This window comes from Vicugna pacos, chromosome 6 (assembly GCF_048564905.1).
Source record: "Vicugna pacos chromosome 6, VicPac4, whole genome shotgun sequence".
Classification (NCBI taxonomy): Eukaryota; Metazoa; Chordata; class Mammalia; order Artiodactyla; family Camelidae; genus Vicugna; species Vicugna pacos.
Genome location: NC_132992.1, coordinates 45,628,210 through 45,655,511, shown reverse-complemented (window position 1 = coordinate 45,655,511; position 27,302 = coordinate 45,628,210). Strand labels below are relative to the sequence as shown.

Below are 27,302 nucleotides of genomic sequence, written 5' to 3'. Positions count from 1 at the left end.
TCTTTTTTTTACTTACCATTTATGACCTAAATTGTTTTTAATAGTCTTCTCATCTTTATTTATATTCATATTTTTCTAAATAGTAACCTCTGTGAGAGCAGTGGCATCTTCATTTATTAATTGATTCATTCATTTATATATACAACAAGTATTTAGTAAGCACCTAATATGTGCCAGGCATGGAGCTGGAAACTGAGCTAACATAATGAACAAGAGAAAGACTGCCCTAAAGATGGGAGGAAATATTTTACACTTGTTTGTAACCCACTGATGTAATAAAATTAGAAGGAATTTTTAAATGTTTATTTTTAAATCTCAAGTCCCACATACTTATTTTTGCTGGAAGTTAATTTTAAAAAATCCTTTTTCAAATATTAATACATTAAAGAAATGGACAAAATTGATTTTAAAATAATTAGTGTGAATTCTTACAATTGCCATGAAGACTAACAGTCTAGTTTGAATTTTCTGAAAATATTTTTTCTGCCCTTCTTATAACAATAGAGATTAAATGGATTTGAATTTTAAGTTGAAGAGATTTGTAGTGGTCAGTAGGTCACTTATATACCTGAATAAATTCAGACTACTCCATTGTTGTCACTACCTCCTTAATTATTTTATTATTTAAACTATGAAACTATCATCCACTTCAAATTGCAACCTATCTAATGAAAAAGAAAAAAATGGCTTTTTAAACAAAATTTTGGGAAAGGAATCTTCCCTTTTATGCTTAGGTAAAGCAACAGAAATGAGCTGGGGGAAAGTAATAGGAACTGGGTGAGTTAATGAGAATAGGATTGGGTCATTTTAAACGAGAACAGCACAGAAACGCTAGTACTCGATTGATAACTATTTGGCTAGTAAGATAAAATTTTAAAAAGAACTACATACTTTCCTAAAAATTTTGCTATAACCCAAAACATATTAATGAACATTTGTTATTGATTCTTTGCAGTAAGATCAAGACCTTTTCTTTGGTTATAACTCCCCAGAGTGAGATTCTTCATTGCCTTTCTTATACAAAAAAAACACTTATTCTGAATCGTTTTTGGGTTTATTTAATATCAGTTGCAAAGCAACTTGAATGCAGAATCCTTATGGACTATCATTATTTTTTCCTAAAACTGTTACAATTCCCTGACCAGACTTAATCTGATATGTGTGTTATGTCTATGAGAGAGATACTTACCTCTTTGAAATGATTCCAAAGCATTGGACTTAATTTCTAAAGTTGCAACAACTTCTTTGCATAACCAGATTTCATCAGTTCACATAATAGTTAAATTACATAATTACAATTAGCTAACATTTGTTAAGTGTTTTTACTTATTGCCAGTTTTTCATAGCAAATCTTCTTTATACTGTTCTAGAGATTTATTTATATTTACACAAATGGTCCCCACAAGAACCTGATGTCATAGTTACTATTATTATCCCCATTTAGTAAGTGAGGAAGCACTACAAAACAGAAGTAACTTTCTCAAGACCATACAACTGGCACATAGCAGCCCACGACTTAAATATGAATTGTCTAACTCCGGAGTCAGTGCTTTAACCAGTGTGTTATGTAGGCTCCTAACTGGAATTCACAGGTTTAGAAACAGGTATAACTGACTCTTGTTAAGAATGCAGCCCGAATAGTGGTACATCAGCATCATCAAAAAATTCAACATACAATGAACCTTAGTCATCATGCCTACAGAGAAAACAATGTCCATTAATCTAGCAAGCCTGTTAAGTGGAAGTTATTTATTCTAAATCTCCACCGTAGTCACACTGTGAAGATATTTTGCTTTAAAAAAGCATTTGAGTAAAGATCCGAGAAAAACTGAGCGTATGATGTAACTTAGGAGTGCTAGAGAATACTTCAGTCCTAGTCATTTGCAGATGTGTTAGCTAAAGGACTTTTTTTTTTATTCCTGTTTAATGCTAGATAAGCAAGAACTATGGCAAAAACTACAAAGAGAGTAAATATTTTTCTACCTATCTCCAAAATTAAGTCCTTGACTGTTTTAAAGATCAGTCCTGAAGAAGTTGCTTTAATGAGAAGGATGCAGAGTGGTTCCTGCAGATAATTAAAATCAACAAATAGAATGAACTTCTGTTCAGTCCCACAAAAGAAGTAATGCAGATAAACTCTCCAGTGCACGCCCAGATATGCCAGACTATAGGCTAAGCTGCAGTAAGATCTCTTCCTCATGCCCAAAGGTGTGTAAGCAGTCCAAGAAGAACATGGGGGCTTACTCCATAGAGTTTTTCACGGTTCCTTCTACCTGTTCTACATTTTCTAGAATGACGCTCTTTCAACTAAAGTTAAATCTGGCTCACCGGCCTATATCTGCTTTCTAGCCTGCAGCAAGGGAAAGAGAAAGTGAGAGGTTTCCATTTTCAGAAATTTAATTTCACACTAAAATTGCACCCAACATTTCCACTCACTTCCCATTGTTCAGAATGTCTTCCTATGCCCATCCCTAACTAGAAAGTAGACTGAGAATACTACCTGGACCTGGATGGCTAAGGGCACAGCCTACCACTGAAGGCACAAAAAGAGGGAACTAGATATCAGGACCACAAGCTGAGTCATTCAGAAATACTCCTTGTTAATGACTGCATGTTAGCTAAGGAGCCATGCATAGAGGATATAGAGATGGAAGACATAATTCCTGTCCTTGTGGAGATCACAGACTGTGAAGGAGAGAAACAAGTAAAAGCAATAAAAACATAGATGCTGCTGTGGGTAAATACAATATCCCAAGAAGACCAGTAGGAAATGGGCCAAAGGGAACTTTTCTGGAAGGAAAAGATAAGGAAATGAGAAAGAAGGAAGGGGTGGGATGCTGGAAAGCCTTGGATATCCTAAGAAATAGTTTGGACCATGTCCTGCAGGTCACTATTAGTTATTGAAGAACTTTAAGTTAGAAAATGAGATTATTAAATATGCTTTTTGAGAGAGATCACTTTGGTGATCACCCCTCAGTAGGGAGAACAAGTTAAAGGATGTGACATTGGAAACGGGAAAATTTGAGGTAATTTGACATTTAAAAACAAATGACCAAGTAATTACTTGATGTCAAGAAGCCTACAACCTTATTGTTTCATTATATGAGCAACCAAAGTGTATGTCCCACCTTTCCAGAATGATCTTCTTCAAGTACATTTGAAGGGAAGAGATTGGGAGGGTTCCAGTTACATATCAATTACACCGCTGAGTCAGTCCACCCAGTCACCTGCGTGCTCCCCAAATGAAGCATGACATCTACCCAAAATGATGTTGCTGGCTCCATAAAGCCTGGAATCATCTGAGTTTAACAACTTAACATACAATAGTTTGATTTCTCCCTGACATCACACATTTTTTTAACTAGAAATCTGAAAATATACCAAAATGTAGTGAAGAAATAGTATTCTTGCAACAACATTATAAATAGGCTATCAACAAAGGCCAAGGAGAATTTGGGGATAATGTTAAACCTTTCGCAGGCCCTCAGTCCTAGTCCGACTTCCTTTGATGAGATCTGCTTTCCTTTTCTTCCTCAGAGTTCTGTGCCCCCTTTGCAATCCGCCAGTTTCCTTTGTCGTGAAATTTCACTCATACCAGTTACTTTTCTTAAAGCAACTCCTCCCAACCTGAACACGCATAGTATGTGGTTATATAACAGTAAGCTAATTGGAGTCCCTGTGGGAGCACATGCAAGGGTTAATAAGTGTAGGGCTACAATGCAGAAAACTGCTGCTGCTGAAAATGACAAGACACCCCTAGCTTATTTTAGGTGTAAGGTTGTTAGCTGTAGGGCTGCTTCTGCTTCTTGGAAAACCATTACCTTTTGCCCTTGCTGAAAACAGCAGGGCATTCTTCGCTAATCTAGTTAGATCTTGATCTTTATGGAGTCTTTGTGCCTGCCTGGTTTCCATTATCGAGTGAATACTCCCTAAACATTGTAAACTTCTCCCTGAACATACAGATTAAGATTAATGTTTCTGTTTTTCACAAAATTGCTGACCTGCATGTACACCATGCCCCTTACACATTCCTATGACATGTTTTACCTTAATCTTTTGTTTGACTCTTCTCCATAAATACAAGAGTTTTGGAGGGGCTCTGGGAGCTGGAGTTGGTCTCCAGCTCCCTCTGACTCTCTTGACTTGATAAAGTAATTGATAGAGTAATTCATTCTTCCACGTTAGATCTTTGCCAGACAAAGCCCACAAGTCCTAGTCATAATCTCTAGAAGAATATCGCCATGAAGTTGCTTCAGTAAATCAACTCAGTATGGACCTAGAGTACATTTCCAGATATTCATGTAAATATGAGGAAAAAGTTAGATTCCTGCCTATTTCTACCATGTTTTGTCTCTACTATGCAGTCGAAAGCATAAGACACATACATACACAAATTTTATGAAATGAAAGAATATAAAACCATAATTAAGAAAAGTGAACTTTTCTTTAAAGGCACCATAAAACATAATCTGGAAAGGTTATACCTGATCACAGTGTAGGTGGTCTTTTATAACATTTTCCTTGAGCAGTTTGGTTTCCCAGACTAGGCACCAGCATTTACATCCTTGTAAGTCATTAACATTTGTTCCTAAACAAATTGTCTACTCATAGTCTCTATTCTTCATAAAATACATTCAGAAGCCTTGAAATTTTCTTTTTAAAATAACTTCTTTTACATAGGGTTCCCTCTTCTGTTCTCTGTTAGAACAGGAAAATAATAGAAAATACTACGCATTCCTGCTGGTGATTCAAAGCTAGACTATGGATCAAGTTACGTTCTTCTTTTATTAAATATTTACCTGTTACAAAATATTTTGATATTTTAACACCCTACTATAAGGTAATTCTGCAGTACTGTCAAGAATTATATTTTTGTAGAGAGAGTAAGAATAAAGCCCATTTTTCCTGCAGTACATATCCCAGGTATTTCATATACCAAAAAAAGTAAATGTTTTAAAATGCATGTGCCTGTTTCTTTATGAAAGCAGTAAGGATCACAGAGGCTGCAAAGGTAAACAATTGGTATTTGGGCAGATTCAGGTTTCAAGAAGTCGCAATAAAGTACTCTACAAATTAAGGTGTTGGGACAACTAAATACTCGTATCCAAAAGAATAAAGTTAGAGCTATACTTCCTGCCATACACAAAATTTGGCTCAAAATGAATCACAGAGCTTAATGTCAGCCAAAACTATAAAACTTTTAGGAAAAAAAGGAGTAAATCTTCATGACCTTGGGTCAGGCAATTATTTCTCTTAGATAAGACATCAAGGGTACTGTGATAAAACAAAAATAATTGTAAATTAAACCTCATAAAATTAAAATCGTTTCAACTTCAAACAACACCATCAAGAAAATAAAAAGATAACCCATGGAGTGGGAGAAAATATTTCATAAAAGATTTACATCCAGAATATACAAAGAACTCAATGATATTCAATAATAAATTCAACGATAAAAAGACAACTCAGCTAAAAATAAGCAAAGGGTTTGAATAAATATTTCTCCAAGAAAGACATAAAAAATGGCCAATAAGTATATGAAAATATGCTCAAAATTATGAGGTATTAGTAAAATGCAAATCAAACCCACAATAAGATAACATTTCATACTCACTAGGACGGCTATCATAACAGACAATAACAAGCATTGACAAGAATGTGGAGATATCTGAACTTTCCTACTTTTCTGACAGGAATGTAGAATGATGCAGCTGTGTTTGGCAGTTTCTAAAAAAATTAAACAGACCTAGAAATTCTACTCTTGGTTATCTACCGAAGTGAAATGAAAACAGATTTCTACTCACAGATTAGTTTGCAGATGTTCATAGGTTTTCTAGTAACAGTCACAAAATGGAAGCAACCCAAATGTTAATCAATTGATGAATGGTTAAACAAAATGTGGTATATCCATACAATGGAATAATACTCACCAGTGAAATAAATGAAGTAGTACTATGTATAATAACATGGCTGGTCCTCAGAAACATTATGATAAGAAGCCAGCCACAAAAGATCACATAAAATTGCATGATTCAATTTAAGAATTGCTTATTCTAGAGCTTTTATACAAAGAAAAAAAAGTGATTAGTAGTTACCTAGTGCTGGGGAAAGGGAATAAAAAGTGATTTCTATGTGATACAAGGTTTCTTTTGAAGATGATAAAAATGCTTAAAATTAGGATATGATGGTTGCACAACTCTGAAAATAAACTAACAAACATTAAATTGCACACTTAAACTGGTGAATTTATGGTATGTAAATTATATCACAAGAATTCTGATTAAAAAGTGAAATACTGTGATGCATTATAAAATTCCTTTCCCTCCCTCCTAGTATGTTTATGTCCCTGACCCCTTGCTTTTCTTGGTACGTCTTTGTTCCCACCAAATGACAGTACAGATAGAAATATCAATTTAATAGACTTTGGCATTGGTATTCTGAAAGAGTGTCATGGAGGGTAAAATCAACACAAATAAAACATACAAGTAAAGTGCAAGGGATAAAGCAAAGGTAACTACATAAGAGAATTCCCTTTTCGTTCTACTCCTCTGTACCACCAGCAGCACCACTACCAGCATGCAGTCACTTACCAGGGATGTTCAAGGAAGACTGCTCATTAGTTATCAGATGCTTAAAATATTTTATATGCATCTTTTAAAAACACAGGAAAAAACGTGAGGTTGTATGAAGCTAATGGACTTCGGAGCGCACAAGAAATCAAACTGCATTCCTCTCTCCTGAGGCAATGCAATACTCTTAAACTGAAAGGCAGAGGATAACATGCTCAATGTGGAAATTGAAATTCTTCTTACTCCAGTTAAAATTCAAATTAATACCCCCTTAAGGCTCTAGGAAGCATCTCGTTTTTCTGCCTTGTAATTCTGCTACAGTTCACCTGATGGAATATATTTATAGTTTATAATAGAAATGAAAGAAACCTCATAGACTCTCTTTTAAGTTTTGTTTTGGCTCATTAATGCTTTCCATCTCATTTCTTTCTTCCCCTGAAAAATTTTGCCCAAAGCAATTTTTGGCAAATAAAGTTGAACAGAATTCATTTGCTTATATCATTTTTAAATGAAATTAAAACAGACATTTGTAGGGATCACAAATTTAGAAAATTCTTATGATGACATAGTTGTGATTTACTAAATTAACATATTTCATCCACAACTATATGAGACAAACAGAATATTCAGTAAGTTACTACTGCTATTATCTCTTCCATGAAGAATATAATTTACAGAGTTTCTAAGGTTAACATATTTTCACAATTCTTTTAATAGAAAATATCAGATTAATTAGCAAACAATTTAATTTTTAAATTCAGATGTTATAATCTTTCAATCTTTGCATATAGAATCATTAAAAATATTGTTGTGGGTCTAGAGCAATGAAAGGAAATACTGATCTCTCGTTTCCTTTTTAAATCAGAATCTGATTGCTTTCCTCACTTCTTACCTAACAAAAGGTCTTCCTGAATCTTCCTTTTGTTTTCCTTTTTCCCCTGCTTTCTTATCAGAATACCTCATCTTTGGTGCACTTCTAAAAACTGAGTACTCACTAAGTTTTCTTAAATTAATTTAATGTGGTTCTATACTGTCTCTACAGTAAGATTTCAAAAATTTAAAGAATCTGTAATTCTCTGAAATCATACTCTGCCCCAAAGAAATAGCAGAGTAATGCCTAGCACATTAGTGCCCAGTAAGTTTTTATCAAATAGGGAATGTTACTTATTGAATATTTGAGATGTGCCATATTTCAGATTTGGTTTAGCATTTCAAGTAATCTTTTAAACTTATATGTATAAAATGTTATTATCAGCATTAAATAAGGTGATTATCACCATTAAATTTGAAGTTTAGGAAATTTAACTAACTAGCTCAAAGATATGGCTAATAAGTCATCTGTCTGACTTTTGTGCATGTAGTTATGTCTGATTCCCCACATGGATCCCAAAACCATTTGTTAGATACACTATTGATTTAATCAATCCCTAGTAATAATCTGAAAATTTGGTATCCCATTCAGAACAGAGATATAAAGCCATTGAAATAATATCAAATTATTAAACACTACTTTATTCATATATATTTTTTATCTTATCTAAAAAGATAAAAATTCATCTTATCTTAAATTACTGATAATTACATGTTACCATTTTAAATTACATTTTGCTTGTAACAATTCTGGATGATAATCTTCATGACAATGTGGTAGACCAGCTACCTGAAAAGCCCTCCTGGTAAAACACAACTGTATCTTTGATAAAATAAAAAAATACAACATTGCATCATTGAGTTCGCTAGAAAATAATCTAAATCTCTAAGGTCAAACTCTTCCACACACACAAATACACAAACACAACAGTTGAAACCAGGAAGGGAGCAGTAACTGGTCAAGGATTAGAGCTGGGATCACTAAGATGGGGTGGCTCCAAAGATAAGTACCAGTATTAGCACTGCGGTAATCAGGGTTCTAAGCCTTTGAACTACTGAGACTCCCACATCAAGCCAGAGCCCTTTTAAGGTAGAATAACATCATTCTTGGACTATAGTGACCCTTAGCTCCTGATGGAATGATACAAATACTCCATGGAGAAAATAAAAAACTCTTTAAGACTTCCAGGGATAGAATTTCAAAAAAATGTAAGCTTATAGTAAGAAAATTACTAAGTAACTAGTAAAATCATGAATGATAGTAACAATAGAAAGAACAAATTACACATTTACATGTATAGTATACATATATATATATATATATAACTTAGTATAAAATGCTTTTAAAAAATAAAAAACTGAGTAAACATTGATTTTTGAGCAACTGACTATAAAAAATGTCCAGGAAAATATGTAAAAGGAAACAAAGTTTTCAGAACAAAGTACAAAAGTGTTGAAATTAAAAACTGAATGGATGGTTTAAACAGTTTATTAGAGAAACTGAATAAAGATAACTTTAAGGGATGATCTAGAATGCAATATATTGAGCAAGGAAATGAAAAATATAAAATCTAAAGATTCAGAGAATGAAATCAGAAAGTGCCATATACATCTAACTTGCATTGAGAATAGTTGTCAATTCAGGATGTAGAACTGGTGATTAGAATGAAGAGGCAAGAGCTGGAAATTGCCCAGGACTAATGAAATTGCAAACCCACACATATATAAAGTGTAAACAAGATAAATAAAAAAGAAACACATTCCCATATATTGTGAAGCTACAGAACACAAAAGCAACTAAAAGATCTTAAAAGCAGCCCCAGAGAAAAGACACAAAAGAATGACAATTAGACATCTCAATGATGGAATCCAGATAGCACGGACAAGTTTCTTAGAAATGCTGAGATGACAACATGGAATGGAGTTTGCAGAAAAATCTCTTAATAATGGTTGCAGAATTTCACATAAAATCTTCAAACTTCACAAAACAACAAAAATTTCACTAAAGAAAATTCTAATTGCTGTACTTGAGAACAAAGGATAATTATCCTAGAGTATGACTTGAGATGGAAGAAAGAATAAGAGGAATTTGTAAAAATGCAAATAAATAGATGTTTCCAATATTAAAAAATAATGCTAGATTAAGTACAAAATGGTCAATGTTCTTTATCCCTGTCTCTATCTGTGCCCTTTGCAATGTGACTTTCAAATTACTCTTATTAAAAGATAGAGACTATTCTCCAGCTCCCTGAATTGAATCTCTCATGGTAGTTCTAGTCAATAGAGTATAGCAGAAGTGATGTGCCAGTTCCAAGCCTAGGCCACCAAAGATCTTGTGTGCTTTTGTTCTCTCTAGGAACCCTACTAACTCCACATGAACCGGTCAAGGCTAGCCTGCTGGAAGACGAGAGACCATGTAAAGGAGAACCAACATACATCTGCCAATTGCCAGCCAACCTCAGGTATAGACACCTAGCTGAGCCACAGCTGCTATGGACACTTGAGGTAGTGCACCTAAGACCAGCATCAATTTCAGAACCATGTATTGGGAGTTAAATGTTTCTTTTTAGCCAGTGTGTTTTTGAGAGATTAGTCATTCATAGTAGCTAATGAATGCATCCATATTAAAAATATGATGGAAGTAAAACCCTAAATGATAGCATGGAAATCATGAGAGACTCCAGACCTCCTAGAAGAAAGCATAGGCAAAACATTATCTGACATAAATCTTTGCAATGTTCTTCTAGGACAGTCTACCCAGGCAATAGAAATAAAAGCAAAAATAAACAAATGGGACCTAATTAAACTTATAAGCTTTTGCACAGCAAAGGAAACCATAAGTAAAACAAAACAACAACCTATGGAGAAAATATTTGCAAATGATGTGACTGACAGAGGTTTAATTTCCAGAATATATAAACAGCTCATATAACTTAACAAAAAAAAAAAAACCCAGTCCAAAAATGGGCAGAAGACCTAAGCAAGCCATTCTCCAATGATTACATAAATGGCTAAAAGGCATATGAAAAAATACTCAGTATCGCCAGTTATCAGAGAAATGCAAATCAAAGCTACAATGAAGTATCACCTCACACCAGTCAGAATGGCTATCATTCAAAAGTCCACAAATGATAAATGCTGGAGAGGGTGTGGAGAAAAGGGAACCCGCCTACACTGCTGATGGGAATGTAATTTGGTGCAGCCATTATGGAAAACAGTACAGAGATTCCTCAAAAAACTAAAAATATACTTACCCTATGATCCAGGAATCCCACTCCTGGGTATATATCTGGAGGGAACTCTGATTCAAAAAGATACATGCACCCCAATGTTCACAGAAGTACTATATACACAAGCCAAGACATGGAAACAACCTAAATGTACATTGACAGATGACTGGATAAAGAAGTGTGGTATATTAATACAATGGAATACTACTCGGCCATAAAAAAGAATGAAATAATGCTATTTGCAACAACATGGGTGGACCTAGAGATCATCATTCTAAGTGAAGTAAGTCAGAAAGAGAAAGAAAAATACCATATAATATCACTCATATGTGGAATCGAAAGGAAGGGAGGGAGAGAAAGAAAAAGAAAGAAAGGAAAGAAAGAAAGAAAGAAAGAAAGGAAGAAAGGAAGGAAGGGAAGGAAGGAAGAAAGAAAAGAGAAAGAAAGAAAAGGAAGGAAGAAAAGGAAGGAAGGAAGAAAGAAAAAAAGAAAAGGAAAGAAAGGAAAGGAAGAAAGAAAGGGAAGGGGAGGGGAGGGAAAAAGAGAAATGAAAGAAGAGGAAGGAAGGAAGGAAGGAAAAAAGACACTAATGAACCCATCTACAAAACAGAAATAGACTTGCAGACATAGTAAACAATTTTATGGTTACTGAGGAAAGGGGGTGGGAAGGGATAGATTGGTGAGTCTGAGTTTTGCAAAAGTTAGCCACTATATATAAAAATAGATTAAAAAAACAAGTTTCTTCTGTATAGCACAGGGAACTATATTCAATATCTTATAATAACCTTTAATGAAAAAGAATGTGAAAACGTATATATATGCATGACTGGGACATTATGCTGTATATCAGAAATTGCCGCATTATAACTGACTATATACTTCAATAAAATTTAAAAAATGTTCTAAGCTTCTAGTATCTCAAGTGAACTAAAAATTCAGTAAATAAAAGGAAATTATTTTTTTAAGTTGTGCCGTGAAATTTGAAAGTTTAGATGAAATGGCAAAATTCCTAGAATAATATAATTTACCAAAATTGATGTGAGAAGAATAACATCCTCTTAGAGAAACTTTCGTGTTAAACTATTTTTCACACAAAGAAAATCCCAGGCTCAGAAATCTTAAAGGCAAGTTATAGCTTTTAGGGAAAAAAATCACTCCTGTCTCACAGAGCATCCAAAATGAGTAAACATTCTCCAAATCATTCTGTAATACAGTAGCTGTGAGGTTATGAAACTATAAAAGGACTAGTAAAAGGGAGACATACACATCAAACTTAGACACATAGATACTAAAACCCTAAATACCAGCAAACAATCTAGCAACTTGAAAAAAAGTAATACATTATTATTAAGTTAGTAGATCTCTGATAGAAAATATTTTATATATTTATAAAAATAAAAAGAACCTATGTGCACATTAAACCTTAATGTTCTCTCAATAAATGTAGTTTTATTTTATATTAAATGTAGTTTTATTTTATATTATTATGTGTTCTTTAACAATGGATCATTTTCAAAAATTTTTATTGACTGAGTTCATCATTATTATGTTATTACTCTCTATAAAAATACAGTGATGTTAGAGAAGTTTTTGAGGTGTTTCAATGTTTGCCTTTATATTAAATGACCCAAAGCGTCTATGTGCATATGTGCTTGTGAGTACGTGTGTGAACATCTCCCTCTCTTAGAGTTCTGTAAGTTGAAATTGCTATTAATTTTCCAGTCTCTAGTTGGCATACTTCTTTATCTTTATAATTTGCTGGTTGTAATTTCCAGTAAGCTAAAAATACAGGTAACTAAACATGTTTAAATGTGTGTTTAAAGTTAAGTCAATTGCCTGTGAGTGAAGGATTGAAGTGGTTTTGTTGAACAAAATGTTTACATATTTTAACATGAGCATGGTGGCATTATTTGGCTATTCAATAAACCTTAATTCCTTTACAATATTTTTTCAGATTGCGGTGTAATGTGTTTTCATTACATTTAATCCACACATTAGAGCAAATACAAGATAGAAAGCAAAAAAGCCACAGGCCTTAATAGTGTTAAGAGCTGAATTGCATACCCACAGAATGTCTGTGTTGAAGTCCTAACCCCCAGTATCTCAGACTGTAACTATATTTGGAGTTAACATATTTTATATAAACCATTTTGTATAAAGTAAGCTACAGGAATATATTGTACAACACAGGGAATATAGCCAATATTTTGTAATAACTATAAATGGCATATAACCTTAAAAATTATGAATCACTGTATTGTACACCTGTAACATATAATATTGTATATCAACTATACTTTAATAAAAACTTTTTTTAAAACAAGAGGTAATTAAAGTTAAATGAGGTCATTATGGTGGGCCCTAATCCAGTAGGACTGGTGTTCTTATAAAAGCTTAGGATACAGATTTGCTCAGGGGAAGATCATGTGAAGATATATAGAGCAGATGTCCACCTACAAGCCACAGAAAGAGGGCTTCAGAAGAAATCAATCCTGCTGACACCTTGATCTTGGACTTCAAGCCTCCAAAAACCGTAAGGAAACAAATGTTGGTTGTTTAAGCCACCCAGTCTACGGTACTCAGTTTTGGCAGACCCCGCAGACCAATACAGATGGGAAACTTCCACCGCTGTAATTGCCAGATGAGTGGCGTGTTATTTTACCATAAAAATGCAGCAAGCATTAAACTTCCAAAATAGTATGACACATTTAATTCCATTTCTTGTCAAATGCTTCTTAAATTTATAAGTCAAACTAAATTCATATTTAAAAGTCCACAAAACTAGTTAAAGAGCAAATCCTTTTCCTGTGAACTCTCTTTATTTGACTTAAATCCACAGATAAATTTATCAATTTCTTTGGCCTAAAGTTTAGTTGGTAAATTGTAGATAATTATGCCTTCCTGACGAGGTTACTGTGACAAAACTATTAATGAAATAGAATGGCAAATAATATACAGGTAGTAACTAGAAATTACAGATGGTATCTTTAAGAAGAAACTCTCCTGGATTAATACTGTTACAAATAAAGTTACAACTTATGAAGTCAACTGATAAGATACTTGGATTCATTTTTTTAATGATTTTTAGGCTTGAGATACATAAAACTATATAACTGTAACAAAACAGCAATTAAATTTTATTTAATTAATATAATCAGATAAGGCGCCAAGTAAGGTAAAAAAATATGTAGGCATTTAAAATATACCAAATATTGGAATAGCATACCAACTTTGGTGATCAAATTCAAATTTGACATATTAATTCAATTAATATTTATGTACAGATGAAACAGATTTGATTTAGATGAAGTTTTGGGTTCACCCAATTTTTGACTCATACATTTTCAAATGCACTCTCTGAATATCAAGTTCTTTTAACAGCTGAACATGAACATCAGGTTTTATTGGTAGAATATTTTGCTTGGTGCTAAAGTACAGAGTGTACTTTTGCTGGAGGCATTTTTATTTTTTATAAAGCTCTGGTGTGGAATGTACTTTCGCTGATATAAAAATAAAAACAGCAAATAGGAAAGCACAAGGCAACAATAGCAGTATTATTTTGCCAACTCTCCCCTGAGCTGTAACTAATCTAGTTGGTTCAGCCTAGAAGGATCATTTTATTGTATGCAATATTCATCTCAAAAATATTTAAGTAGCTCAAATTCAAATCAGAAAACAGAAGGACACAGAATATGGGAATGGGCAGTTTCCTATCACCAGGATACAGCCTAATGTTTAAATCTATTTTATGCAAAGCAGAAATGTCAAATTTTTTAAACCAGTTGTAATGACTGCTTTATGAGGCTAGTAAAAATGTATAGTTTGGAAATCTCATTTATATTATTTTCCTTTATAAAAATACAATAATATTCTATAAAAATTATATGTAATAATCTCACCATCGCTATCCAGTTTTAACCAAATTTTTAAGACAGATTTTTTTGACGTAAATATCCTGTTGTATGCAAATTAACTTACTACAGTAATTTTTTCCTAGTTGTTTGCTATGCTAAAATGTTCTCCATTTTAAAAACTAAAAATTCTCACTATGAACTACTTAAAAAGTGACAGAAAAAGTTTGAGAGTATAATTTATTTTAATAAGAAAGTATGTAGTGATTCTTTACATTATAAATTGCAATGATAGCCTTTTAATATTAAAGTACAATGAAAGCAAACCTTTTATATTGATAATGCTTCAGTCTTTTGCTCAGCACTATTCTAGAAATACCAGCTGGATGACAGGTGAAAATACACATCTGAGCAAGCACAGATTGTATCAGCAAGCTATTCAAACTCACGGGGGTAAAAAAGAAACAAGCAAAATACAAATTTACATCACTTCATCACAAAATAATGTATCCCCTGTACTTCTGTGTTAGGTTTATGCATTGAGAACCCAATAATGACAGATGGTACTACTTACTTAGAAAAGCAGCAGAGATGGCTTTTTATCATTTCTTTGAAATCAGTAAGCAGTTAAAATGAGGCTAAATCTGCTAGGAATATTTTTCTGGGATATTTAAATTATTCAGTGAAAGGGCAAAATATTTAAGTAAAATGAATCTATGTGACAGAAAACTACCATAAATATTTAATGTTGACATTATACACACACACACACGTGTGTGTGTGTATAAAATCTCCAATGTCCTGATTAATAATTAAGAAATTAAATATGGTTTCTTACAGAAAATAATTAATCAAGATAAAGGGAAGAATATGATCTTTTTTCAGGAAGCAGTTGTTTACTGTCCAAGTCCTTTCACAAGTCTGTTGGTAAAACAAAGTAGTCCTAGATCCAAATATGGGACATTTTTAAATATATCAGTTTAGTGACCTTAATTTTTAATGTAATATTCGCAAAATATAAAGATTTAATTAACATATATTATCAGTTGTTAAATATGAATCTATAACCTCAAATCCAAATGAAAGAATTAAAAATGACCAATAATGGCTCTGCCCACTACCTTTGTCTACATCTCAGTTACCATCACTTGTGATTTTAGAAATCACTGCCATTTCTGTTATTTTTAAGAGTATATATTAACCACTAAAAAATATTGGTTAATTCAGGGGTTTTATGACCTTTATAAAAAAATAATGCTGTATGACATCTTCAGAAAAAATTGTGCTTGACATTTTTCTAACTGCATCCAAATTATTACAGGTAAATTGTTCATTGAGTTTTCATTGCTGTATAATGTACCATTGTGTGCATTCTACTGTTAAAGTAATTTGATTCATTTCCTGTCTTTGCTAACAAAGTTACTGTTAGTTGTGAACATTTTTGCATATATCCCCTGGTATATGTATGCAGGAATATATCTGTTTAATAATCCTAGAAGTGAATTTGCTGTAACAGATGATCATTATTATCTTTTACTAACTATATTTTCTTTATTGTTAACATGTTATTTTTATAATGAAAACACAGTTTAAAGGAGAAAACATGCATTTTTTTCCTGTCGTTTTAAGTGGTGCTTAATGTGCTTATTTAAAAGTTTCAACACTTACTAGAAATGCTAGCATTTGGTAACTTTCCCCTGTGCAAACCAAAGGACTGTCATAGTATAGGTATTTTTCTTTGTCTTATTTTGGTCATCAATTCACTTGACAAGTTTCATTAAGGTACTTTACCTCTAGGCAAGAGTGAGTACAGTGAGTATTACTTGAATTAAAATCAGAGCTATTATTCCACAGAGAAACTTTATAACAAATGTCATCTAATTTCTTTACATTTTTTTATAACCATCATGTTCTAGGATAATCTGTTTCTTATGATACAGATAGAAACTGATAAGTGAACACTCCTAGTCACTAAACATCTAAATATATGGGTAACATTATTTGATCTAGTAATTCTTTGCAGATTTTTTAATTCCCCTACCTTTGTACCTAATAATTTTGTAAATTAAAACCTCTTAGCTTGCTCCTAGAGATTCAATTCCATCCCATAACCTAGAAATAACCCTAACTCTAGTCATAGGTAATCTGAGGAGTTTGAGCAGTCTCCCAATACCAAATACACCTGTTTTTGTAGCAGTCTGACATAACTTCCCACTTTAATCATAGAGATTTTCCTCTGAGATTAAGTTTCCTCCTTGTATAATGGGTGATCCAGGGAGAATTTCTCTTATAACCATGTAGTGATTGTTTTTCCATTTCTTTGATAAGTAGAAGATGGCACTTGTCCATTAGGATGTCTTTTAGTAAAAGTGTCAGAAAATCCCAACTCTAATGCATCTCAATAGTAAGTATTTATCGTCTCATGTAACAGTAGGTGGTAGTTAGCCAGCTTTATGGTTAGTTAATTCAGAGCAGCTCAGCAACATCATCAAGGATCCAGCTTCTTTCCTTATTATTATTATTGTTTGTTTGTTTAATTTTTGCCATTCTTTCAGTGTCAGCTTTTTCTTTGGCTTTAACAACCACCATACCTTCAGGTTGGTTGAAGCAACTCTGAGACTCAAATTCATATACGTAAGTATCCAGAGAAGAAAATATCTTGTGAATGGATAAGATGTTTTTCATTATGTCTGCCTGGAAGGTAGGAAACTGGTCCAAAGACCATTGGCAGATTCTCCCTCATGTCTCATCGATTAGAGCTGGTAATGCGCTACTCCTAAACCAATCTATGGGTCGGTGTGGCTCCTGAGAATCTATCATGGGGGTTAGAAGGTCAAACCCATTTTTATTAGGAGCCTAAGACATTTTTTGCCTTTTTCAGTATATTAATGATGCAGCAAGTGATGGTGTGTAAATCTACCAGCACCTTAGCACAAATCAAGGAAGTGGTGCCAAACTATACTAGTGGCTATCATATTATTCACTGCTGTGCACTTGCTGTTAAAAAAGAAAAAAAAGCAGTTTCACTTAGGACTGTCTTTGATGAAACAGAAAAAAAGTTATTTATTTGATTAGACTTTAACCGTTCAGTTTATAGCTTTTTAATATCCTGTGTAAGTGGGAAATAGGCATAAAACACTTCTGCTGTGTAAGGAAGTACGATGGTTTTCTCAAGGAAAAGCTCTTGTTGATTCCATTGTAAGCTGAGCTAGTAAATTTTTCATGGAACCCCATTTTTACTTAAAAGAATGACATGGGAATTCAGATTTAGTGGACATTTTCAAAAAACAAAGTTAGCCTGTCACTTCAAAGAAAACTGACGGTATTTGTTGTTAAAGATAAAATTTGAAACTTCAGGTGAAAAATTAGAATTTTTGAAAATTTGTCTCCACCTGAATTAACTCAGTAACTTCCCATACTTGAAGATTTTCCTGATGAGATTGGTTGTGATATTTATAAATTATATTAATGAATGTTATAGTTTAAACTATTATATAATAAAGCATGTTAATATTTTTCAAGTTCTGTGACATCAGTGAATCAATATTTTTTCAGTGACCAATACATGATGTTACATAATTATTCAAAGTGCCAGAAGACCAATGCATTTCAATACAATAAGGTATGAAATATTCATTGATAAGGAATCAGATTCCACCTTGCAGTGAATCCCTACAGAAATACCACTTGCTGCATTTTGGTACAATATTAAAGAACTGCCGCAGTTTTCTACATGGGTTGTTAAAATATGTCTATTTCCAACTACACATCTCTGTGAGGCTAGATTTTCTTCATGCACGTAAATTAAAACAGCATACTACAACAGACTGAGTGCAGAAGTTGTTATGAGAATCTCTATTAAAGATAAATATTACGAGATTTGCAAAAGTATAAAACAATCTTATTCTTCTCATAAAATTTGACTTGAGATTGGTAATTTTTTGTTAAAATGTTATTTATATTAACATGGCATACACTTACTGTTATTTTCAAGTAAGTTAATTAAAAATAATTTTAAAATTTCACAGGTCTTAATTATGTGGTAAGTATTGATTTATTTAACCCATGTATAAACAAAACCTGAGAGCAAAAAGCTTGATAACCATGCACCAGACTAATGAAAATCATGATTTATCCCTATGTTAAGGATGTAAGTGTCCTTCTCTGAAGGGTGGGTATCTGAAAATTGGGGTTTAATTAGCCAAAAAGAAAGGAGAAATAAAGAGTGGGCAATCAGCAGCATCTGAGACGAGGATTCTTTATATGTAGTGGTTATTGACAGTTTCACTCAGATACCCCAAGGACTAGATACATTTCTCTGAAAATAAACTCCAAAAAAATGGAGAGTTAACATTTACCAACTCTCTTGCTCAAACCTTTTTTGAGATTGTATCTTTGCTTTCAGTTCTCTTACAAAATGAAGAACTTGGCAACTGGGGGCAAAATGAGGAGCTAAATGTCAGCATTCAACATCCCTTGAATGATGAAACTGAGTTGTGATTTCATGTTAAAAAGAGTTGCATGTTTTTGTCTCAGCATTGCTCATGAAAAAAACAGTTGCCTGTTTGGTCCACAGTCTGGCTTTGGGATTTGGACAGACACCTCCTTATTTCCTTCCAGGCCAATAAGCCACACATGTTGGAGTTCTACATAAACCACCATGGAAGGATTTTACCCTCAACAGTGGGCACAATGTGCTGCTGATAGTATTTGAACCCTGCTTAGTACTGTGTTTGGCTGATAGTATTTGAACCCTGCTTAGCACTGTGTTTGGAAGAGGACTTTACCACATTTTGACTTCTCTTTTTTCTTGGTAGCCTGAACCTCCAGTTTAATTGCAGCGGAAGGAACGTCGTTGGGATCTAGCCCAGGAAGGAGGCAGACCTGCTTGCAGCAGGCCCAGCGCTATGTTCCTTGCTCTTTCTACAATGTCTGTAACAGTACTATGCACACAGGGAAGAATTAATACATTTATATTCAGTTGACTCATTGTCTCATAATTCCCCTTCTCCAAAATGGAGCTCTAATTCCAGATCTTTTTTCCCAGTCCTTGTCTCTGTTTAACTAGTGTCATCTGCCAGGCAGCAACTGCTTCTACCTAGAAACTAGTCAAAGTATTAATTTAGTAGGTGTACCTGGATGCTCATAATTATCTCCCGAACAAGAACACTTTTTACCCTAAAAATTGAACATGATAGAAACATGAAATGCAGTTGACCCTTGAACATGAGCTACAACTGCACAGATCCCCTTACACGTGAATTTCTTTCATTAAGTACATCTTACAGATTACATCTTACATACATATTTCATTAATATATACTATGCGATCCTCGGTTGAATCCACAAATGCAGAACGGCGTGTGTGTGGTGGGGGGCAGTGAGTGTAAAGAGTGCACAGCTTGTTACTCCAGCAATGGCTGAGGTTAAAGACAGCTGAGAGAATGGGAGGTTGTATGTGAAGTATCCAGGCCTGCAGGTTGCCCTGCAAAAATGAGCCTGCTCAGGCCTCCCAACGCGAAATGACCTGCTTGCCTCCTAATCCTTCAGTTTGGCTGGGGTAAGCTAATGGACCAACTTTTGTATTAGTTTGAGTAAAAGTAAATGTGAAACAGAATTGTTCTCATCTCTGAATCTCAAACTTCAAATTACAATGTAAATCACGTCAATTCACCCTCTGATAAAGTCTCAGTTCACTGACAGTTAAAGTAACCTCAATTGCTATTAACTTTTGTCCTAGGCAGTGAAATTTGGAGAAGCCATCTTAACAAACTGTAGGAGAATTCAGAATATAATTTCTTAAATAAACCTAGTTCTTCAAAGAATTTTCTTCCTAAAAAATTCTTAGTTAAAATCCCATTCTGGATAATAGAGATCTATGCTTTGTGACCAGTATTACGGAGACCTAAACTCACTAAACATATAGGTCTATCTCCTGTTAACCAAGTCTGGGTATGGGCTCTGTTTTTTTCTCTTCTCTTTACTTTTCTTTTTTTTCTTTTTTCGTAATGTACCAATGTAAACTTTCTCGGTAAGTGTTCTCCATTTCTCTGTATTAGATTATGCCCCCTGTAACACACTCTCATAGCTCCCTCCACATGTCCATTTACTTATCACAATAATAACTGTAGGTTATTTACATATTTGATTACTGGGACTCTGTTTCCCTACTAGATCCCACATTTATTACGGCAGGACTCAAGTGTGATGTTCAATGCTGTGTAACTCAGTGCTTAACACTGGCAGATGTTAGGTCTTCAATAAATTTGAATTGTGTAAATTTTGAATGAAATTGTTCCCTCACTTTATAATGTTTTATGAAAGCAAAGTAAATCATGGATATGATAACAAACGAAACAGTAGCATGGGAAAATGTATTGAAATAAAAGACTTGTAGCTGGATTTTCAGTGTTTAGGATAACATGTAAGGTCAAGATCATTTTAAAGAATTTCATTTCTTTGACAATCAGATGACACTTTGTATTAAAATTATAGTCATAAATCTAGAAGCAAGAGAAACTACACATTATCTTGACATTATCAACCCTTCCCAAAATAAAGCAATAAAATTAGAATATATCTTAGGTTTTCACACCTCCTATCAGTGTACCTAATGTTTTAGGACAAAACACAATTTAGAAAATTTTAATCAATAAAGTCATGACATGCCAAAATTTATATCACAGATGTGACAGTTTAGGGATGGTAAGCATTTTTAAAAACATAAAGTAAGAAGCCATGTTAGGACATACTAACTTCTTTTTTAAAAAACTAACCTAAAATTTCAGTCGATTAAGACAAAAAAACTGTATGCTTCATTCATGCAAACTACAGTATGGATGTTGCTGGCTGACTGGCTGGCCTACTAACCGTAATTCAGTAATCAAGGGTCCTTAGCTGCTGCTTTACCCTAGGGCCATGGAGTCTTACACTGAATCTTCTGCTTTCAACTGGAAAACAAGCTAAGAGAGAGAAGGTAGAAAATCTCCTGGGAGAGCTAGGACTTCAAATGGTGTTCATCACTTCTCCCAGTATTCTGTTGGCCATAATCAATCATATTCTACACCAGCAAATGCAAGGAAGGCTGGAAAAAGGACATGGTTATGGTGACTACATGGCCAGTGTTTGCCACAAAAGGTTTATAAAATTTGGGAATATTAAAGGATTATTTCAAGAAACTAAAAAAAAAAATGTTATGGTAAAAAGAAAATGCATGGTTTGAAAAGGGCATATGTTAGAGATGAACTACTTACTGTGAGCTTATTATTTCTATTTTAAAGTTTTCTATCCAAATATTCCTTTAAAGAATAGCATTATTTCAGGATACATTTATAGTTTTTGATTCAACGAATAAAAGCCTTTTATTAGAAAATTTAAATCTGTGTTCAAATAGAAAAAAGCAACAGAGTAACAGCGTTATTTTCTAAATATTCAGCTTATCAGGAAAATCAAGTGGATTCATTTTAGGATCAAAATGCTTTGATCCCAAAAGGTTATATAAACATAATTGCCAAACACCCTGAGACTCTGAATCCATTACATGTTTTGGGTCACTAACCCATACACCAAGGTCACAGCCATCACTTCCAATTTCCATGGTAATGAAATAGGGTATAACCATTTTGAGTTATGAGAGCTTCAAGGATTGTTGAGCAGGAGATCAATGATGACATGACTTTGCCTTAAAGTTCATCTTAGGAATTCTCTGTGTGAAAATCATCTAAAAATACAGCATATTAACAGAGTACATATATCTAGGAAGTATTCCTTGTAGACTTTGTAGGTAAGTGGGGAAAGTAATTCATTTTTAATTATTTAAAAGAAGCAAAGTTTAAAAATATTTGACAATTAGAGTTATAGAAGTTATAGTAAAATGTGATTCCATGCTGTTAAGAAAAAAAAAAGAGACTCACACTTGAAAAATAATACAGCATGGCCTTAAAAATTTCTGACATACAGAAGTTAGAAATAGATCAAATCATAGACAGATTATTTCATAGTAATGAAAATCTGATTTGCAGCCTATCCTCTTGAAAGACTAATTTTACTGACGTTTCAAAAGAATGAGAAAAAAACATGACATCTATGAGAAGGTTGAAATTTATTACAGTATATAATCTGTAAAAACATCTTTTTTAATTAAGTATTGTAAGTGTTATGGTATATAATTACAAATTAGAACTAAAAATAGATTGTAACTTTTTCATTGATAGAAAACAAATACTGTATCAATTACACACCTGTAGTTGGAAGAATTCACAAGACTCTAGATGACGTGCATACATTAAGCCTCTAATGAAGGAAAAAGATCTAGCATATCAACAGAGAGAAAGCACAGGCAAGACTGGGGAGCCCAGGAGACTCCCAGGCAAAGTTCCCAAGGGTCCATTCTTATTAGCACAAGATGTGCTGCATTTATGATTGTGAATCACAAAGATGTTTGTGAGAAATCTTGGTTTCCCGAGAGCTTAGGCATGTTTCCAGCAGGGTCTTCTAGCAAAGCCACGGTATGTGACCTGTTAAACCTGGTGTAAGCCATTAATTAATGCGTCCCTTAAAAAGGGACGTATAAAAAATTAGCCCTGGGTATCTCCAAGGGAGTTTCAAAAGTCAAATGTCATGTTATGTATCACTAGCTACCTGCTTCATCCTTATCTTGGACACAGGTCAGTATTAGTCATCCAAGCATCCCTGGAGACAAGCGTAGAGCTCCCTGTGTTACCTGAGCTGTAAGATAACCCTGTCTTGCACAAACACAGAATAGATGCTTATATAACACACTGGCTTCTTGATATTCCACACTTACACTGTGAAGTAGATAAAGTTGAAGAAACATGTAAAGTTTAAGCCAGAATTACTAATGTTAGAAAATAAGGTAAACTATTTTATGCAATAAAGAGCTTTAAAAATACTATTTCTTTAGAATACTAACACATAGGAGATCATCTAAACCCTCATAAAGGTCAAATCACAAGTAATCTTCATTTGTCAGTGAATGATGAGATGGTTACTACATCCCTTGTTCTTGCTCATCCAAATTTTAAAAAGCTTTTATTTATTTCACTGGACTTCCTAGACAAAGATGCAAGAAGACTATGGTGAGGGGGAAAGGGAGAAGAGACAATATTTCAAAACTCCTTTTCACTCCTTTATTTTTATTCATTTAGCAAGTATTTATTACATGTACTTAATCAGGTTCTCAGGATATATTAGTGAAAATGTGTAAATATTTGTACCATTATGGCACATATGTTCCAGCAGAGAGACAGAAAATACAATGATTAAAACAATGACTAAGTCAACTCTATAGTATGTTACAGTGTTTAGGTGCTATAAAAAAAATGACAAAGAATACCAGAGTAAAGAGAATCCAGAATACACCTGCCTTAAAAAAGCACAGTTGCGGGATTAAATAGGGTAGGAGGGAAAGTGGCCTCATTATGGAGGTGAAATCTGAGCAGTCACTTAAAAATTACAGGGGAGTTAGTCATGTGGCTCTCTGGGACAAGCACTGCAGGAAGACAGAGTCTGCAGTACAAAAGCTCTCCAATGGGTGCTTTCCTATAATGTTCATGATACGGCAAGGAGACCAGTGTGACTGGAGTGTAGACACACAAACAAAACAGAAGAAAGCCAACACGGGAGGAGATCAGAAACATGACTTGGCTAGGTAAGGGGAAGCGGGGAGAGGAGATAAGGATTCCTAAGATAATTTTAAGGACTTTGAATAAAACGATGATTTGAGTAGAGAGGTGGTGTGATCTGACTTACATCTTGCAGTGGCCAAGGACAGAAGCAGGACTACCAGTTAGGAGGCTGTTGTATAAATTCAGCCAAGAGATGATGAGGGACTGCACCAAGTTGGTAACATTGGATGGGACGAGAAGCAGTCAAGTTCTAGATATGTTTTAAAGGCAGGAGCAACAGGATTTGAATGGGGTATGAGAAAAAGAGAGAGTCAAGGATAATACCGAGTTTTTGTCCTGAGCAACTGGAAAGATGAAGAATAACTAAAACAGTGTGGTGGCAGTGGGGCTGTTGACTGAGCATATCTAGTGAAGGAAGATCAGGATACTGACGTACAAATATTTTGAATTGGAGATGTCAAGAGGGTATTGGTATATTATTATTCTAGACTCTGAGAGATACATTTGGGCAAGAGATACACATTTAAGGGTCACTGGCATATGATGATATTAAAAGTCATTGGAAATGGTAAACTCACCAAGAAAGTGAGGACACTAGCAGAAGACAAAAGGACCAGTGATGAAGACCTGGCATTCAGCAACAGTAAAAAGCCAGGGAGAAAGGATATGACTATGAAAAGGGACAAAAAGGAGTGGACAATGAGATGGCAGAAGTATGTGGTATGTGGAGTACTGGAAGCCAAGTAAAGAAAGAATATCTGGCAGGGGGAGCAATTAACTATATCACTATGAAATACTAATAGTGCATGTGAAATAAAAATTGAGAATTAACCATGGTATTTAGTGACATGTGTGGAGGATGGTGATTTGAGAAGAGCAAATTCAGCAGAGTGGTAGGGGCAAAAACCTGAGAATGGGAGAACAGGACACAGAGACAAGAATTAGAATTAACCTTCAAGGAATTTGGCTATAAAGGAGATTTTTAAAAATTGGGCAGTTGCTACAGGAGAAAGCAGAGTTAAGAGGAAGTTTGTTGTTTTTTTAATGAGAGAGAAAATAATGCATGTTTGTACATTAATGGGAATGATCTAATAGAAAGTGAAATTCAGTGATGCAGAAGAGATGCATTAATTAAAGTCATTATCATGCTAACAATCAGCAAAGCCCTCTTTTAAGTCACTTACAAAAATAACTTATTTATTCTTCACAATCCTATGATGTAAGTATTATTAACATCCTTATTTTTAAAAGATGTGAAAATTGAGACAAGACCCAGAGGAGACAACTAATCACACGAATAGTGGCAGAGTTGGGATTTCAATCCAGGCAATGTAGCTGTAGGCTCCACGCTGATACCAGCTACTCTGTGCTATTCCTTGAGGGGAGACTTGCTGGCATAACACTCTTGAGTAGGCTAGAGTGAACGTGTTCTAGTGCACAAACGGGCACATTAGTGTTAGACTGAAACATAGGTGGTATGTTGGAAGGTGTTGCTGTCAATGTTAGAACAGGGTTAGATGTGAAGTTCTCTCTCCCTATCTTTTATCTCTCTCTCTCTCTCTCTCTCTCTCTCTCTCTCTCTCTCTGTCTCTCTTATTCTCTCTCTCTCTCCACCCCACAAACATTGTCATGAAACTCTCACTAACTAGCTGACAAATTGGGTTTGCCCCTCATTGTTACAAGGAATAACGCACACCACGGGGAACTATGTGGAATCTCAGTAGGAAGATGTCAGAAACTACTTATTAGAGGGTTTGGATTTTAGTTGGGTGATTTGAAGTAGGGTCAAGAAAGCAGAAGTTTGTTTTCAGTATAAAAGAATACAGAGACAATTCTATGATTTGGTATCTTAATAAATCTTTTCTACAGGGACGGCTGGATGATTTTGAGCATCTTCTTATGTGCTTCTTCATCATCAATGCATCTTTTGTTAAGTAAGTATTGAAATTATTGCCCATTTTTTATTGGGTTGGGTTGTGAGAATTCTTTATATATTCTAGACCCAAATCTTTTGTCAGATACGTGTTTTACAAACATTTATGCCTAGCCTGTAAATTGCCTTTTCATTTTCAAAATGCTATCTTTTGAGAGCAAAGATTTTTAATTTTGATGAAGTCCAATTTATTTTTATTGTATAGCTCATGATTTTTGTCATATTTAAGATATCTGAAAAATCCATGATTACAAAGATATGCTCTTATAATTTTTCTTAAGGTTTCATAGTTTTAGGTCTGATATTTAAGGCAGTGTTCCATGTTGAGTTAAAAATTTTATATGGTATCGGGTAAAGAGATCTTCCTTCCCTCCTCTTTCCCTTCCTTTGGCTGGCTGGCTGGCTGGCTGGTTGATGGCTCTCCAACAGTTTCAGGACTATATGTTGAAAATATTACTAACCCAATGAATTGCCTTAGCATCTAGGTAGGCTGACTGATGGCCCCCAAAGATATCCAGGTCCTAATCCCTGGAACTTGTGATTGTTACTTTATATGGCAAAGGGACTTGGCAGATTACTTTAAGAATTTTGAGATGGGGAGATTATCTTACATTAGCCAGAGGGACTCTAAATGTAATCACAAAAGTTCTCATAAATTTTACTATAGAAAAAAGGCCACGTGATGGGGGAAAAAAAGTAGAGTCAGAGAGAGAAGATGCTACGCCACTGGCTTTGGAGATGGAGGAAAGAGCCACAAATGAAGGAACACAGGCAGCTACTGGAAACAGGGAAAAACAAGGAAACCAGTCCTCCTCCAGCGCCCTGGAGGCAGTGCAACCCTGACAACATCCTGATTTTGGCCCAGTAAAACCCAATTTGGACTTCTGGCCTCCACAACTGTAACAGAATATATTGTATTTTTTTTTAAGCCACAAGGGTTGTGATAATTTTTTACAACAGCTGTAGAAAACTAGTATACAACATTCTTTGGAAACATGTTTGCTATATAACTGAGAGTTTATATCTGGACTCTTTGGTTCCATCTGTCAACCAACCTATTTTATATCAATATTACATTCTCTTGATTATTGTCGCTCTAAAATAGCTCTTGAAATTAAGGAGTAGCACACAGAAGTCAAAGACTGGACTGAGAAACAAAATAAGCAAACACCACCCTTGGACAGTAAAAGTAGTAGCCCCAT

At 34.2% G+C, this 27,302-nt stretch overlaps 2 long non-coding RNA genes across 3 annotated transcripts in view; one reads left to right on the top strand and one right to left on the bottom strand.

The window, feature by feature from the left end:
• Window positions 1–10,015, top strand: part of LOC140696899 (uncharacterized) — a 94,605-nt gene extending 84,590 nt beyond the window's left edge. For both annotated transcript variants that reach the window (XR_012073545.1, XR_012073546.1), the window contains exon 4: window positions 9,796–10,015. This is a non-coding gene — a long non-coding RNA (uncharacterized lncRNA). The remainder of the gene's footprint in view (window positions 1–9,795) is intronic.
• The window catches only part of LOC116280950 (uncharacterized), a 324,944-nt gene that overhangs the window by 5,079 nt on the left and 292,563 nt on the right, over window positions 1–27,302 (bottom strand). The gene's annotated exons all lie outside the window — the stretch shown is intronic.